Source organism: Cebus imitator, unplaced genomic scaffold (assembly GCF_001604975.1).
Source record: "Cebus imitator isolate Cc_AM_T3 unplaced genomic scaffold, Cebus_imitator-1.0 Scaffold2, whole genome shotgun sequence".
In the NCBI taxonomy this organism is placed as follows: Eukaryota; Metazoa; Chordata; class Mammalia; order Primates; family Cebidae; genus Cebus; species Cebus imitator.
This window is the reverse complement of record NW_016107317.1, coordinates 3,771,807-3,783,979: the sequence shown is the minus strand read 5'-3', so window position 1 is coordinate 3,783,979 and position 12,173 is coordinate 3,771,807. Positions and strand designations below refer to the sequence as shown.

Below are 12,173 nucleotides of genomic sequence, written 5' to 3'. Positions count from 1 at the left end.
TTTTTTTGCTTAGGCACAAGTAGGAAAATAAAAACCTAGATTTGATTAGAAAAAGCTGTAAATAGCGAGATAAGTGCTTTGTAAATGGCAAATTTCCAGTTCTGCAGAACAAACAGCGCCATTCTCTCAAAAAGATAAAACAAATGTCTCTTTTGCATTTTAAAGAACATTCAGCTGTTACTAGTAAATGGATCAATAACTCTTAAATTCTAAAATTAAATTTCCCTCAGTTATACAGAACATTAAAATTTCTGGAGGAAATCAACCTTTTCATAAAAATAAACTTTCACATTTAAAATTGGAAACAGAGTATCTGTGGTCTTTTCCAGAAAGGAGTCTTTTTTTTGTTGTTGTTTGTTTGTTTTAATCTATGGAGCTCATCAGTCATTCAAAGGTCAGTGATAATAGGCAATGAGGCATTCTTATGACCTCAGTCCAGGTAAATAAGAGAAAGTGACTGGAGCACTTTGACCACAAATCAGAGCAACAATTCCATTGTCCTTCTTCTGTCATTCTGGCTCACGCTTTTAGCCTTTCCCTAGTCCTGGTTGTCTCCTTGCATTAAACTCCTCCCTACTGTATCCAATTCGCAACTTCCCCTCCTCAGAGGAACAAGAATGATAATTAAGATAAGCACCTATGGGCTGGGCACAGTGGCTCACGCCTGCAATCCCAGCACTTTGGGAGGCTGAGGTGGGCTGATCATGAGGTCAGGATTTTGAGACCAGCCTGGCCAACATGACGAAATCCCGTCTCTTACTAAAAATACAAAAATTAGCTGGGTGTGGTGGCAGGTGCCTGTAATCCCAGTTATTTACGGGCAGGGAGGCCGATGCAGGAGAATTGTTTGAACTCAGGAGGCAGAGGTTGCAGTGAGCCGAGATCACGCTGTTACACTCCACACTGTTACCCTCTAGCCTGGGTGACAGGGTGAGACTCCATCTCCAAAAAAAAAAAAAAACAAAAAAACAAAAAAGATGAGCACCTGTGATCCACCTTTCCACCTTGCAATACTGTTGCAACTTACCTACCTTAGCCTCCTCATTTCATTCCTTTCCTGCCCTTCAGAGGTAACCACTATCCTGAATTTTGTGATAAGCATTCCTTTGTTTACAAACAAATTTTTTTAAAATGTGTGTTGCTGCTAAATAATAAATCATTCAGTTATGGTTTTCTGAGCTTTGTAAAAATGGTATCTTATTATGCATAATCTGTGATTTCACTCAACTTTGTTTCTAAGAGTAATCTATACTGTGGAACATAGCGGTTGTTTCCTCAAGTTCACTGCTATAGAATATTTTGTTAACAGAATATACTAGAATTTATTTCCCTTTCTTGCAGTTTTACGTATTCATAAATTTTATCATCATGATTTCTTCATTATGATTTCATACATTATTGAGATTCTTTTTTTTTTTTTTTNTTTTTGAGATGGAGTCTCGCTCTGTCATCCAGGCTGGAGTGCAGTGGCAAAATTTCTGCTCACTGTAACGTCCGCCTCCTGGGTTCAAGTGATTCTCCTGTCTCAGCCCCCTGAGTGGCTGGGATTACAGGTGTGCACCACCATGCCCAGCTAATTTTTGTATTTTTAGTCAACACAGTGTTTCACCGTGTTGTTCAGGCAGGTCTCAAACTCCTGACCTCGTGATCCACCTGCCTTGGCCTCCTAAAGTGCAGGGATTACAGACATGAGCCATTGTGCCTGGCCAGGCATCTGTTTTAAAATTCTATTTAAATTAATCTTTAGAAATTAAAATGTATAATTACTTAAAAATTCATTTTAAACTTAAATGTTTAAAAAGTTGGTCTGCTATTGATTTCTAACTCTACTGTCTTACAGACAGAGATGAGTCGGGATCAGAGGTCAGTGACTCACTACCCTCTGGGCCACATTTGGCCTGTCACCTGTATTTCTACAGTTGGCAAGCTAAGAATTGTTGGTACCTTTTAAATGGTCAAACAACACATAAGGAGGATAATATTTTTAGGTGTGTTTAAATTACCTAAAATTTGAATTTACTGTGTCTTACATTAATTGGAACATAGTTAAGGTCATTTGCTTATGTATTATATATGGCTGCTGTTGAGCTACACAGGGGCAGAGTGGTGTAGTTGCAACAGAGAGCATTGACCCAAAAAACCTTAACTTTTGCTATTAAGTCCTTTACATAAAAAGTTTTTTAACCCCTTTTCTAGATGATGCAAATTCTCAGAAATGTGTTAAGGTATGCTGGTTAATTTTTACAAATATTTCTTATGGGTTTGTTGAGATGTGTATTCTCTAATTGCTATATGCTACATATATTATATGTATTATATATATATTGATCTAGGTCTCTATATAAGTAATCTATCTATCTCTCTATCTATCTATCTTGAGAGAGCTGGAGATAGATATATGTAGAGAGAGATATCAATATCTTAACAGTGGTTGAATGGGTGTGGAAATAGCTACACCGTGATAATAAGTTTTTCAATTTCCTCTTCTAGATTTTATCCTTATGTGATGATGTTTTCTAGCCACAATAATGCTGTTTTATCTTGAAGTCCATTGTATGTGATGTCAGCATAGCTGTATCAGCTTTCTTTTAATTATTATAATTGATATGTCTTAAGCTTTCCATGTTCTTATCTTTGTAAGTAACATACAGCTATATCTTTAAAAACTGCTTTGACTCTGTCTTTTAACTAGAGAGTTTAGTCCATTTGTATTGTGATTATTTACGTGTTTGAATGTTTCTCTTCTCAGTCTTTACCTTCTATCTTTCTATGTCTCTCCTTTCCTTCTACATTTTGTTCTTGCTTTTTTATGGCATACAGAGGAAGATTGTTAATATTTGTTTACTTCTTATTCTTTTTCCATTCCTCTACTGGTTTGGAATTTCTACATCTCATTTGTGTTCTTTTTGAGTTTTAAAGATATTGTAGAGCATAATTGTCAAAGCCACGTTCTCTGCTTGAATTTAAATCTCAATTTCATCACATACTAACTCCACGATTTATGACAGTTGTGTGTGTGTGTGTGTGTGTGTGTGCACGTGTGTTAACCTGTAAAATGGAGGTTGTGAAGTACCATATGGATCATTTCTCTTAAAATCTTATTGTGAATATTTTTCTTAAGGACACTTAAAATTAATGTGTTAACCTCCTCAAACCAATTCAAGAACCTCAGAATGATTTAACCCTGATTATCCTCCTTCTGATTTGTAAGTTATTCTCCAGCATTTAAATTGTGTCTTTTGAACCTCACAAATTTCATATTATTAATATTATTTTATACAGACCAGGCTTCTTTATATTAACCCAAATGTTTATCAACTTGTTTGTTCACCATTTTTTCTTGTATTCCAGTATTTCCTACTGGGTCACTTTCCTTCATCTGAAAGTGTGCTTCAGAAGTTCATCTAGTGAAGGTGGTAAAAAGAATAGTTTTCATCTAAAAATGTCTTAAGTCCAGTTTTGTTCTGAAAATATAATGTTTCTGGACACTAAATTATAGGTTGACAGTTATTTTCATTCAGCATTTGAAGATATTCCACTGTCTGCTGGCTGCCATTATTGCTGTTGAAAATTTTTCAGTCTACTTGTTTTTGTTTTGTAGATAATATTCCCCCTGCCCATGCTTTTAAGATTGCCTTTTCATCTGGTGTTTTGCAATTTCACTGTCGTTTATATTGATCTGCCTTTTTTCATGTATCTTACATGATACATGTGTATGTAATGCCTCTATTTCATTTTCTTTTCAGGTATCCTACTTGATACATGTACATAGCCAGGACTTCCTCGTTTTGTAGATTCAGGTCCTATATTAATCTTGGAACATGGTTAGCTATTGTCTCTTCTTTTGCCTTTACTCCATTCTTTGTAGTCTCTCATTCTGGGACTCTGATTAGACATGAGTAATATCTTAACATTCTCTACATTCCATATCTCCTAATGTTTATTATTTCTTCTCTTTTTTCCCCTTCTGTGATGCATTCGGTATAATTTCTTCATATGTAGCGTACATTATTCTTTTCAAATATGTTCAATCCACTCTTTAACTCTCCATGGGGTTTCAAATTTTAGCAGTTATATTTTTCATTTTCAGAAGTTCTGGTGGGTTCTTTTTCATGTATGCCTAGTCATCTTGGATAGATTTTTATTTATGACTTTAATTTTTAATTTCTTTATACAGCCGTATCATAGCTAATTAGTTTTTTGCCTTATAAATTGAATTATGTTTGTTTATTCTGCTGACTTGAGTGTCAGCAGAATTTTCTTATATGTCTTGAGATCTTTGATTATGAATTCCTATTTGGTTGATGTTTATTTGTGGGAAATTCTGGGACACTAACTTGAAGTTATTTTTCTCCAAAGAGGATTTCTGTCTATCTCTCTTGGGAACTTATGGGCCTAAGGACCTGAAACCACTCTGACTTCCTTCCAGCAGAGTCAGCTAACATGGGATTTAAAAGATTAGCTTCTTCACCTCGTGACCAGTTTAAGTCTTTATTAAAAGATTACTGCCTACCCCACCTGCTTCAGCAATTTTGTTTTGTTTTCATTTTGGACCCTGAGAGATTCCCTTCACTATCTCAGAGTCCTACAATGCATATCAAAGCATAGTTTATGCAACATCCAGGTGATCTGTAGCTGGAGAACTTTTCAAATGATCTAATTAACCTTTCTGTGTGAAGCTTAAACTAACATATGTGCCAACTCTGTACTTGCATTTAAGAATAGTGTATAAGATGGGGAGTTCCTTGCCTGAAGGAGCGCCCAATGTCCTCTATATTTTATTTTGTTTCCTTTTTCTTTAGATTTTTATTACCTTTTCTGTCTGTCTCATTTGGTCTCTTTTCTCCCTTCTCCTTCTTTCAAAGGTCTCCCTTGATTTACCCTCTTACCTCAGCTACACTACTGGATTCAACTAAATTATTCTTTCAAAGTATAATTATTTGTTGAGTCCAAAAGCATTTGTTGAATGAATGACCATTTCCCACTTATTAAATTCTTCGAAAGAGTCAAGTTCTTCTTTACAGATGCTTTTGACTCAAGCAACACTGCTTGGATTTTCTTCCCTTTGTGGAAAACTAATTCTTGATTATTAAAAAAGATGGAAAAGGGGCCGGGCGCGGTGGCTCACGCCTGTAATCCCAGCACTGTGGGAGGCCGAGGCGGGTGGATCACGAGGTCAAGAGATCGAGACCATCCTGGTCAACATGGTGAAACCCCATCTCTACTAAAACTACAAAAAATTAGCTGGGCATGGTGGCGCGTGCCTGTAATCCCAGCTACTCAGGAGGCTGAGGCAGGAGAATTGCCTGAACCCAGGAGGCGGAGGTTGCGGTGAGCCAAGATCGCGCCATTGCACTCCAGCCTGGGTAACAAGAGAGAAACTCCACCTCAAAAAAAAAAAAAAAAAAAAAAAAAAAAAAGATGGAAAAGCAAAAGAGTTCATCCATGAGTAAGCAATGTTATATAGTCATTTATTTATTTTTTAACTAATATAGTTTCTTTTTGGTGAACATAGAAGTTATATTTAGAAAAAGTGTCCTTGTTAAGAATACTTACCGTGCTTCAAAATTTCCATACATTTCTAATTACATAGTACAAAATAAATTAGAGCATTTTGACATTTGAAGGCTAAAGCAAACTGAGTTTGCTAACCCAAATGGGTGTAAGAACCACAACTAACCAGAAATATAAACATCAGTTGCAAAGTAAGAAGCAAGCCCAAGCACCTCCTAAAATGAGAACAAAGATAATAATTCAAGCACTTTGGTTTGTTCTTTCAACAATGTGAAATAATAACAATGGTGGTAACCAACGTGAAATTACCTGTCTACTGAGTTATACTTAGAAGATTTAGATCTTAATAATAATAATAATATTCTAAGCTACAGTGTACCTTTTCCAGATTCACTCATGGATATGTTTTACGTTACACGGCTTTAAGGCTGTAAGTCTACAGAGGTATACATAGCAGTCCCTAAACTATATTCATACATCAGATTGGGTAGTGGGAGTGGACAGGGATATTTGAAGAATTCTTCTGACTCTTGGGTAGTGTGGAGATAGCTCTTACTCCCCAGATAAAATTCAGTCATTATAATTTCTCTACATTTTCTGTATGTAGTGTTTACACCCAGCTGTAGATTCTGCTTCTATATTTTGGGACAGAGTCTCTCTCTGTTGCCCAGGCTGGAGTGCAGTTGTGTGATCTTGGCTCCCTGCAACCTCCGCCTCCTTGGTTCAAGTGATTCTCATGCCTCAGCCTCCCAAGTAGCTGGGACTACAGGTATGCACCATCACACCTGGCTAATATTTGTAGTTTTAGTAGAGATGGGGTTTCGCCATGTTGCCCAGGCTAATCTCCAGCTCCTGCTCTCCAGTGATTGGCCAGCCTCAGCCTCCCAAAGTGCTGGGATTATGGATGTGAGCCAACATACCTGGCCTGCTCCATATTTTCAATGTCCCATTCGCTCCAGGTATCTATCTCCATTCTACATCATTTTCAACCCAAATGCCAACATAAACTAACAAGATTTTCAAAAAGGAAAAACTTGTGTTTAGTGACACTCCAAATAGGGAAGTTTGATATAGACTTTTAACAAAAGTATAAACCAGATTATTAACAATGGTTTTAGGCACATAGAAAAAGTAGTGGGGATCACTAATACCAGAATGGGTTAATCTGAAAACAGATCTTACTTAACTAGCTTCCTTCTTTTTGAAAGAGTTGCTTGGACCAGTAGATTTGGGGATGCTAGAAACAGTAAATCTTTATTTCAGCAAAGCATCTAGAAAACCTTCATGAACTCTATGTTGGTTATGGTATGGTTTCATGAACTAAAGTGCTTGAAAAGTATTGGTTGATAAATGACTGCTATCTTGGAGATCTATTTTGGTGGTGGGCTGTCTAAAGATATAGGGTAAAGAACCCCAAACCAAAGTTTTTTTTATTCTCTTATTTTTTCTATTCTCTTATTCAACAATCAACACAGAAGACTTCTGTGAGCTCTGGTTACCAAGAAGTGTGTGAGAATTTCCTCTACCAGCAATCAACCAATCAACCCTGCAGCAAACACAAGCTGGGTATCTTCAGTTCAATTCTGACACTATCTACCTGGAGATAATGTCAGATTCTACAGGTTGAGGGCTCAGTCCCACAAGACTTCCCTGACTTCAGATGCCAATCAAAAACGCCCCAGGTTGCTTTACTTGTGTCTCTGACTGAACAACTAGAAATTAAGAGTTCCCATGACTCCCTCCTTGGGTTTGGTTATTTTACTAGACCTGCTCACAGAACTCAGGGAAACGTGTTTACCATTTTATTACAAAGGATATTACAGAGGATACAGTTGAAGAGATGCATAGGGTGATTTATGCCCTCTCTGGGAGCACCACCATCCAGGAATTTCCAAGTGTTTTGTTATTCATGTTCCCCTCTCTGGAAGTTCATGTAACTCAGTCCTTTTACGTTTTTGTGGAGGCTTTATTACGGAGGCATGATTTATCAAGTCATGGGCCATTGATGATCTTAACCACCCCCGGAGGTTTGAGGATGAGGCTGAAAGTCCCAACACCCTAATCACACTTGCTCTTTCCTATGACCAGTCCCCATGCTGAAGCTATCCAAGAGTCCCCAGCTATCAGTCAATTCATTAAAATATAAGAAGACATTCATCACTTTGGAAATTTCAATGATTTTAGGAGCTATATGGCTGGGAATGGGATGAAGACCAAATATATATATTTTACAATATCACAGGCTCTTTTTAAAGCCTGTTCCGCGTTACTGTTTCTTACTAGACATAAATGGAGCCAAAGAAGGCATATTTATTAAATGTACAAATGTTATGTTAAAAGTGATCACTAGTATTTATCTGAAATTATGTCCTAAAACAAATAGGATAAAATTTAATAAGAATAAAATAAAAATTAAGATTTAAATACATGTACGTATAGAAGTATAGACTATGTAAGGTGGAAGATATGGTTTAATTTAGCTCATGTGAAATGGAGTTGGCTGTTCTCTTTGAATCTAGGTAGTGTGTTTGCTAAAAGAAAAACCTAATACAGATTTGGGAGGCCTTACTGGAAGGGTATGCTTAGATCAAAGGGGCAGCTGATCAGCAGCTGGAGAACTGGAACTCAGTTCTTGGCCCACTGTATTTGAATGTTGTATTCCGAGTGTACAATTTAGAGAGGAGAACGAAAAATCAAAACACATTCAAAGCAGGGTGAGTAGTGTGACGATGACAGCTTTCTATATTATTTGAAAAAACACTGAAAAGAGAATTTTTGAAGAAATGTATTAGATCTGTTGATTACTTAATAGTTGCTCCTAATATTTCAAGGCTTGCAGTGTCTGTAAGAATGAGATTTGGCCAGGCGTGGTTGCTCACGCCGATAATCCCAGCACTTTGGGAGGCCAAGGTGGGCGGATCAAGAGGTCTGGAGTTCAAGACAAGCCCGGCCAACATGGTGAAACCCCGTTTCAACTAAAAATACAAAAAATTAGCCGGCATGGTTTCACAGCCTGTAGTTCCAGCTACTCGGGAGGCTGAGGCAGGAGAATCGCTTGAACCTGGGAGGCGGAGGTTGCAACGAGCAGAGACAGCACCATTGCACTCCAGCCTGGGCAACACAGCGAGACTCTTGTCTCCAAAAAAAACAAAAAAGAGATTCATTTTGTGTGCTTCCTAGGGGCAGAACAAAGACCAGTGGTGTTAGAGGAATTGATTTGATGTTCATAAATGATACAGGCTTTGGTGTTACGCAGACCTGGCTGTTAATTCTGGCGTCAGCATTGGCTTTGGCAAAAAGAAGGAAACTTCTGAGCTTCATCTTCCTAACGTGTTTAATAGGCATAATAAGGCTATTCTCATTTTAAGGCCTAGGAATAATGCATGTAAATTGCTTGGTTCCTGGCATAGGTAAATACTCAACAAATAATCATAGTTATATATAACGATAAAAATAGAAACTTCCAACACTGGAAATGTTCAAGTGGATAGCGGTCCGGTGGAAATATTGGAGAGAGGATTCCCACTAAAATAGGGGATTGGACTTAGCCGTTAGATCAATTCCAACTTTTAGAATGATTTTCATGTCCCCTTCGGCCTGTTATCTCATTTCTCCCTGACTGTGCTTTTATTTGCTTCACAAAGTAAGCAGGTCCAATCTCTCTTAACCAAATTTAATTTATAGGCTTTCGTTGACTTCTGGAGCTCAACTGACTTTGAAGTTAGGACAGCATGGGAGGGTGGAGGGCGAGTAGCTATGGCAATGAGGGGTTTTAAGAGAGAAAACAGTGTCCTTGAGAAGATGGACTTCTCTTTTAGAGGCCCCATGGGTTACTCGGAGAGGAAGTTATGAGGGTTGGTTAAGGTACGAGAGGCACAAAGTAAAAGCCTTCAAACCACATCAGGGCTTTTGGCAAGAGCTTCGTGAAACATATCCTCCCAGGCAGCCGGGCGAGGCGGGCCTGGGCTTGCAGGCTGGCACTAAGGACCAGCAGTTGGGAGACTCCCAGGGACCCGATGGAGGGCCGTGGGCACCACCAGTTTACCGCATGGATTAGGAAGACAAAAAAAAAAAAAAAAAAGAGGAAAGTGACAAAAAGGGGAAAACAGGTCCGAGGGCCAGAGGCGGAAGAGGAAGGCTGGCTGGTCCTTAGGTGCGGCTTGTTTGCCGCCATAGGGCAGCGGTTACGAGCTGTGCAGCCAGACCCTGGGTCTGGCTCCCTCCGCCCGGGGCGTCCTCCTCGCCGGGGGCGAAGCTCTCTGCACGCTCTTTGCCGCTTCCCGCGCCTCCAGGCGGCTAGTCGGTCCTGCTAGGGCACTTCTGAAAACTCGTCGGCGGCTCGCAGCCTTGTTCCGACTTTGATCGCAGTCTTGATAACTAAGCTCAGCGCCCAGTCTCCTTTCCTCCGGTCCCCCTCCCGCCCACCCGGCCTCCTCGGCCGCTTAGCCTCCGGCGCCGGAGTAGACCAAACTCCGAGGCTCGGCTGCCGCCAAGACCCGGAGAGCGGATCCCGTTCCTGGCCGCGCGGCGCGCGCTCGCCGGCCCAGCTCGCTCGCTCGCTCCTCGCGCGGGCACTGGGCATGCGCGGCGCGCGGCTGGCACTGGCCGCGAGCCGGCGGGCGGCTCCAGACTTCACAGGCAGCGGCGAGCGAGGCGGTGTCTCCCGGCGCGAGGCCGGCGCTGTGCTCGCCTCGGAGATCGCTTCTCTTCAGCTGGGCGCAGGAGGCGGCCCCGCGGCTGGCGGACGGCTGGCGGGGCGCGGATCAGGTTGTGGGGCTTTCTCCCGGCCGCCTCCCACCTCGCCTGGGCTCGCGGCGTCTCCGGGGAAAGCCGCGGCCCCGAGGGCGGATCCGAGGTAAGAGCCCCTTGGCGAAAGGCGCCGGTCAGGGGGTCCGGCGGCTTCGACTCTCTCTCGGTTTTGAAAATCCGCCTTTGTGTGCTGGGATCGGAGCGGTGCCAGGCGCCGCGACCGCCTCCCTTCACTTTGACTGCTTTCAACTGGTGTTGGCAGCCAGGTGCGCGAGGGCGCTGCGGCCGGAGGCGTCCGCGCGCCGGGTCCGGGAGAGCCGCGGGGCCAGTGCAGACCCGCGCCCGGGACTCCCGAAGGCTGGGCACGGAGGGTTCGCTGTGGCCCCGTGGTGATCCTGGTAACCTGAGCTTCCGCAGACAGATACACCTGCGCTCAGCTGGTCCGCCAGGCGACTGCAGACCGAGTATCCCGATCTCGGCTTATTATTTTAGACTTGGGGTTTGTGAGCTGCTCTCCCCACCCGCCTCGAATGGGGAGGGGTTCTTTTCAAAATGACCCTTTAGGGCAGGGTCCCACCCTCGTTTACCCCCTCGAATTAAGCGAGCTCATCGTTTCGGAATCGTTTTCAATTCCTAATTGCTGTTGACTTTCTTAGCTTGCTCCACTTTACTCACCATTTTACTTTTGGAAAGACAGACGGCCATTCTCCGGTCGTGGTCAGTTCATGCATTTGGAATGGGTTTCCCCACCCATGTACCGCTGCTCTATCCCATGTTCTCACTTTTACTTTCTTCCTAGGACTACCTGTTTGCAAAATCATTGCACCGATCGTTCTCCTGCAGTGTTTCTCAAATCCTCCTCCTCCTCCTCCCATAGCGCCCGTAGTACTGTTGGAATCTCGCGGGGGGGCAGGACGCCTTGGTTTCAGGATTTGAAATCCGTAGACATCTAGAGCGGGGAAGCATTAGGAATTAGAATCCTCCTTTACAAAATATGTTTCAGTGAAATGTATAAGTGCTTCTCTTTTCAAGGTTTCTTGACTTAGTAAGGGGAAGGTAGAAGAGCTAATATGTTAGGATGAGTTCAGATAAAACTTGGTTTTAGATGTGTGTGTCAGGAGTGTGATTTTTTTGGCTTTGTCATTTTTGGGAAATAGAGTTAGGATTCTGGGCAGGCTTCTTTATATTGAAAAAATAAGAGTCACTGTGTTGTGCATTGCCTCTAGTTTGTTTTCATTGGAGGGACTTTATTCTTCCCAGCTGCTTGGGTTTTGGAAAGTGAGCACTAGTAATGTAGATCATGTATTAGTGAGTCTATTGGAATTAAAGTCAATGCAATCGTCTCTCTCCTAGTATAGATTTGTTGTTTGGGATCGGAATTTTCTAAACGTGCTGCTGTACTTCTTAAGTTGCTGGTGTGGAAAATTTTTGGTCACGAATTCATGCTTCTATTTACAATTTGAAAATTAAAACAGTATAGAATTGTCACATAAATGGTAAGATGGAATGTATCACAAATACAATAGTGTTAATAGAATGCTTTTAGTGCAGAATACACAGATTGAGGCTATAAAATTCCACCACAAGTCATTCACTTCATAGCAGGAAAAAATAAGGAAAATAAAATTTGCTTTTAATTCTACTATTCTGAGATAACCACTGTTCACAGACTTGGTACATTGTCTTTGTAATTTTTTTTTCACTTCCCAATGTCATTGAATATATATATATATATATATATATATATATATATATATATAAATATATAAGTAATTTCCAGTAAGTGTAATTTAACTTACACTATTAATAGCCCCACTCTTAATAGGGTGATGTTTCTTTTGTTTCCTATGAGGAAGCTAATGTGTAATTTTGAACACTTTGCTTGTTTGTGATCAAATATAAAGATTCAT

At 40.9% G+C, this 12,173-nt stretch overlaps 1 protein-coding gene and 1 long non-coding RNA gene across 3 annotated transcripts in view; one reads left to right on the top strand and one right to left on the bottom strand.

The window, feature by feature from the left end:
• The window catches only part of LOC119471227, a 22,549-nt gene extending 12,597 nt beyond the window's left edge, over positions 1 to 9,952 (bottom strand). The window contains exons 1-2 of the long non-coding RNA XR_005200255.1: positions 8,983 to 9,952; positions 7,570 to 7,572 (exon numbers count right to left, since the gene is read on the bottom strand). This is a non-coding gene — a long non-coding RNA (uncharacterized LOC119471227). The remainder of the gene's footprint in view (positions 1 to 7,569; positions 7,573 to 8,982) is intronic.
• A 214-nt stretch (positions 9,953 to 10,166) lies between these two features.
• The window catches only part of EPS8 (epidermal growth factor receptor pathway substrate 8), a 169,145-nt gene continuing 167,138 nt past the window's right edge, over positions 10,167 to 12,173 (top strand). Inside the window, exon 1 of one of the 2 annotated variants that reach the window (XM_017528665.2) lies at positions 10,167 to 10,369. The gene's annotated coding sequence lies outside the window, so the exon portion shown is untranslated. The remainder of the gene's footprint in view (positions 10,370 to 12,173) is intronic. The other variant, XM_017528631.2, reaches the window with a different exon arrangement.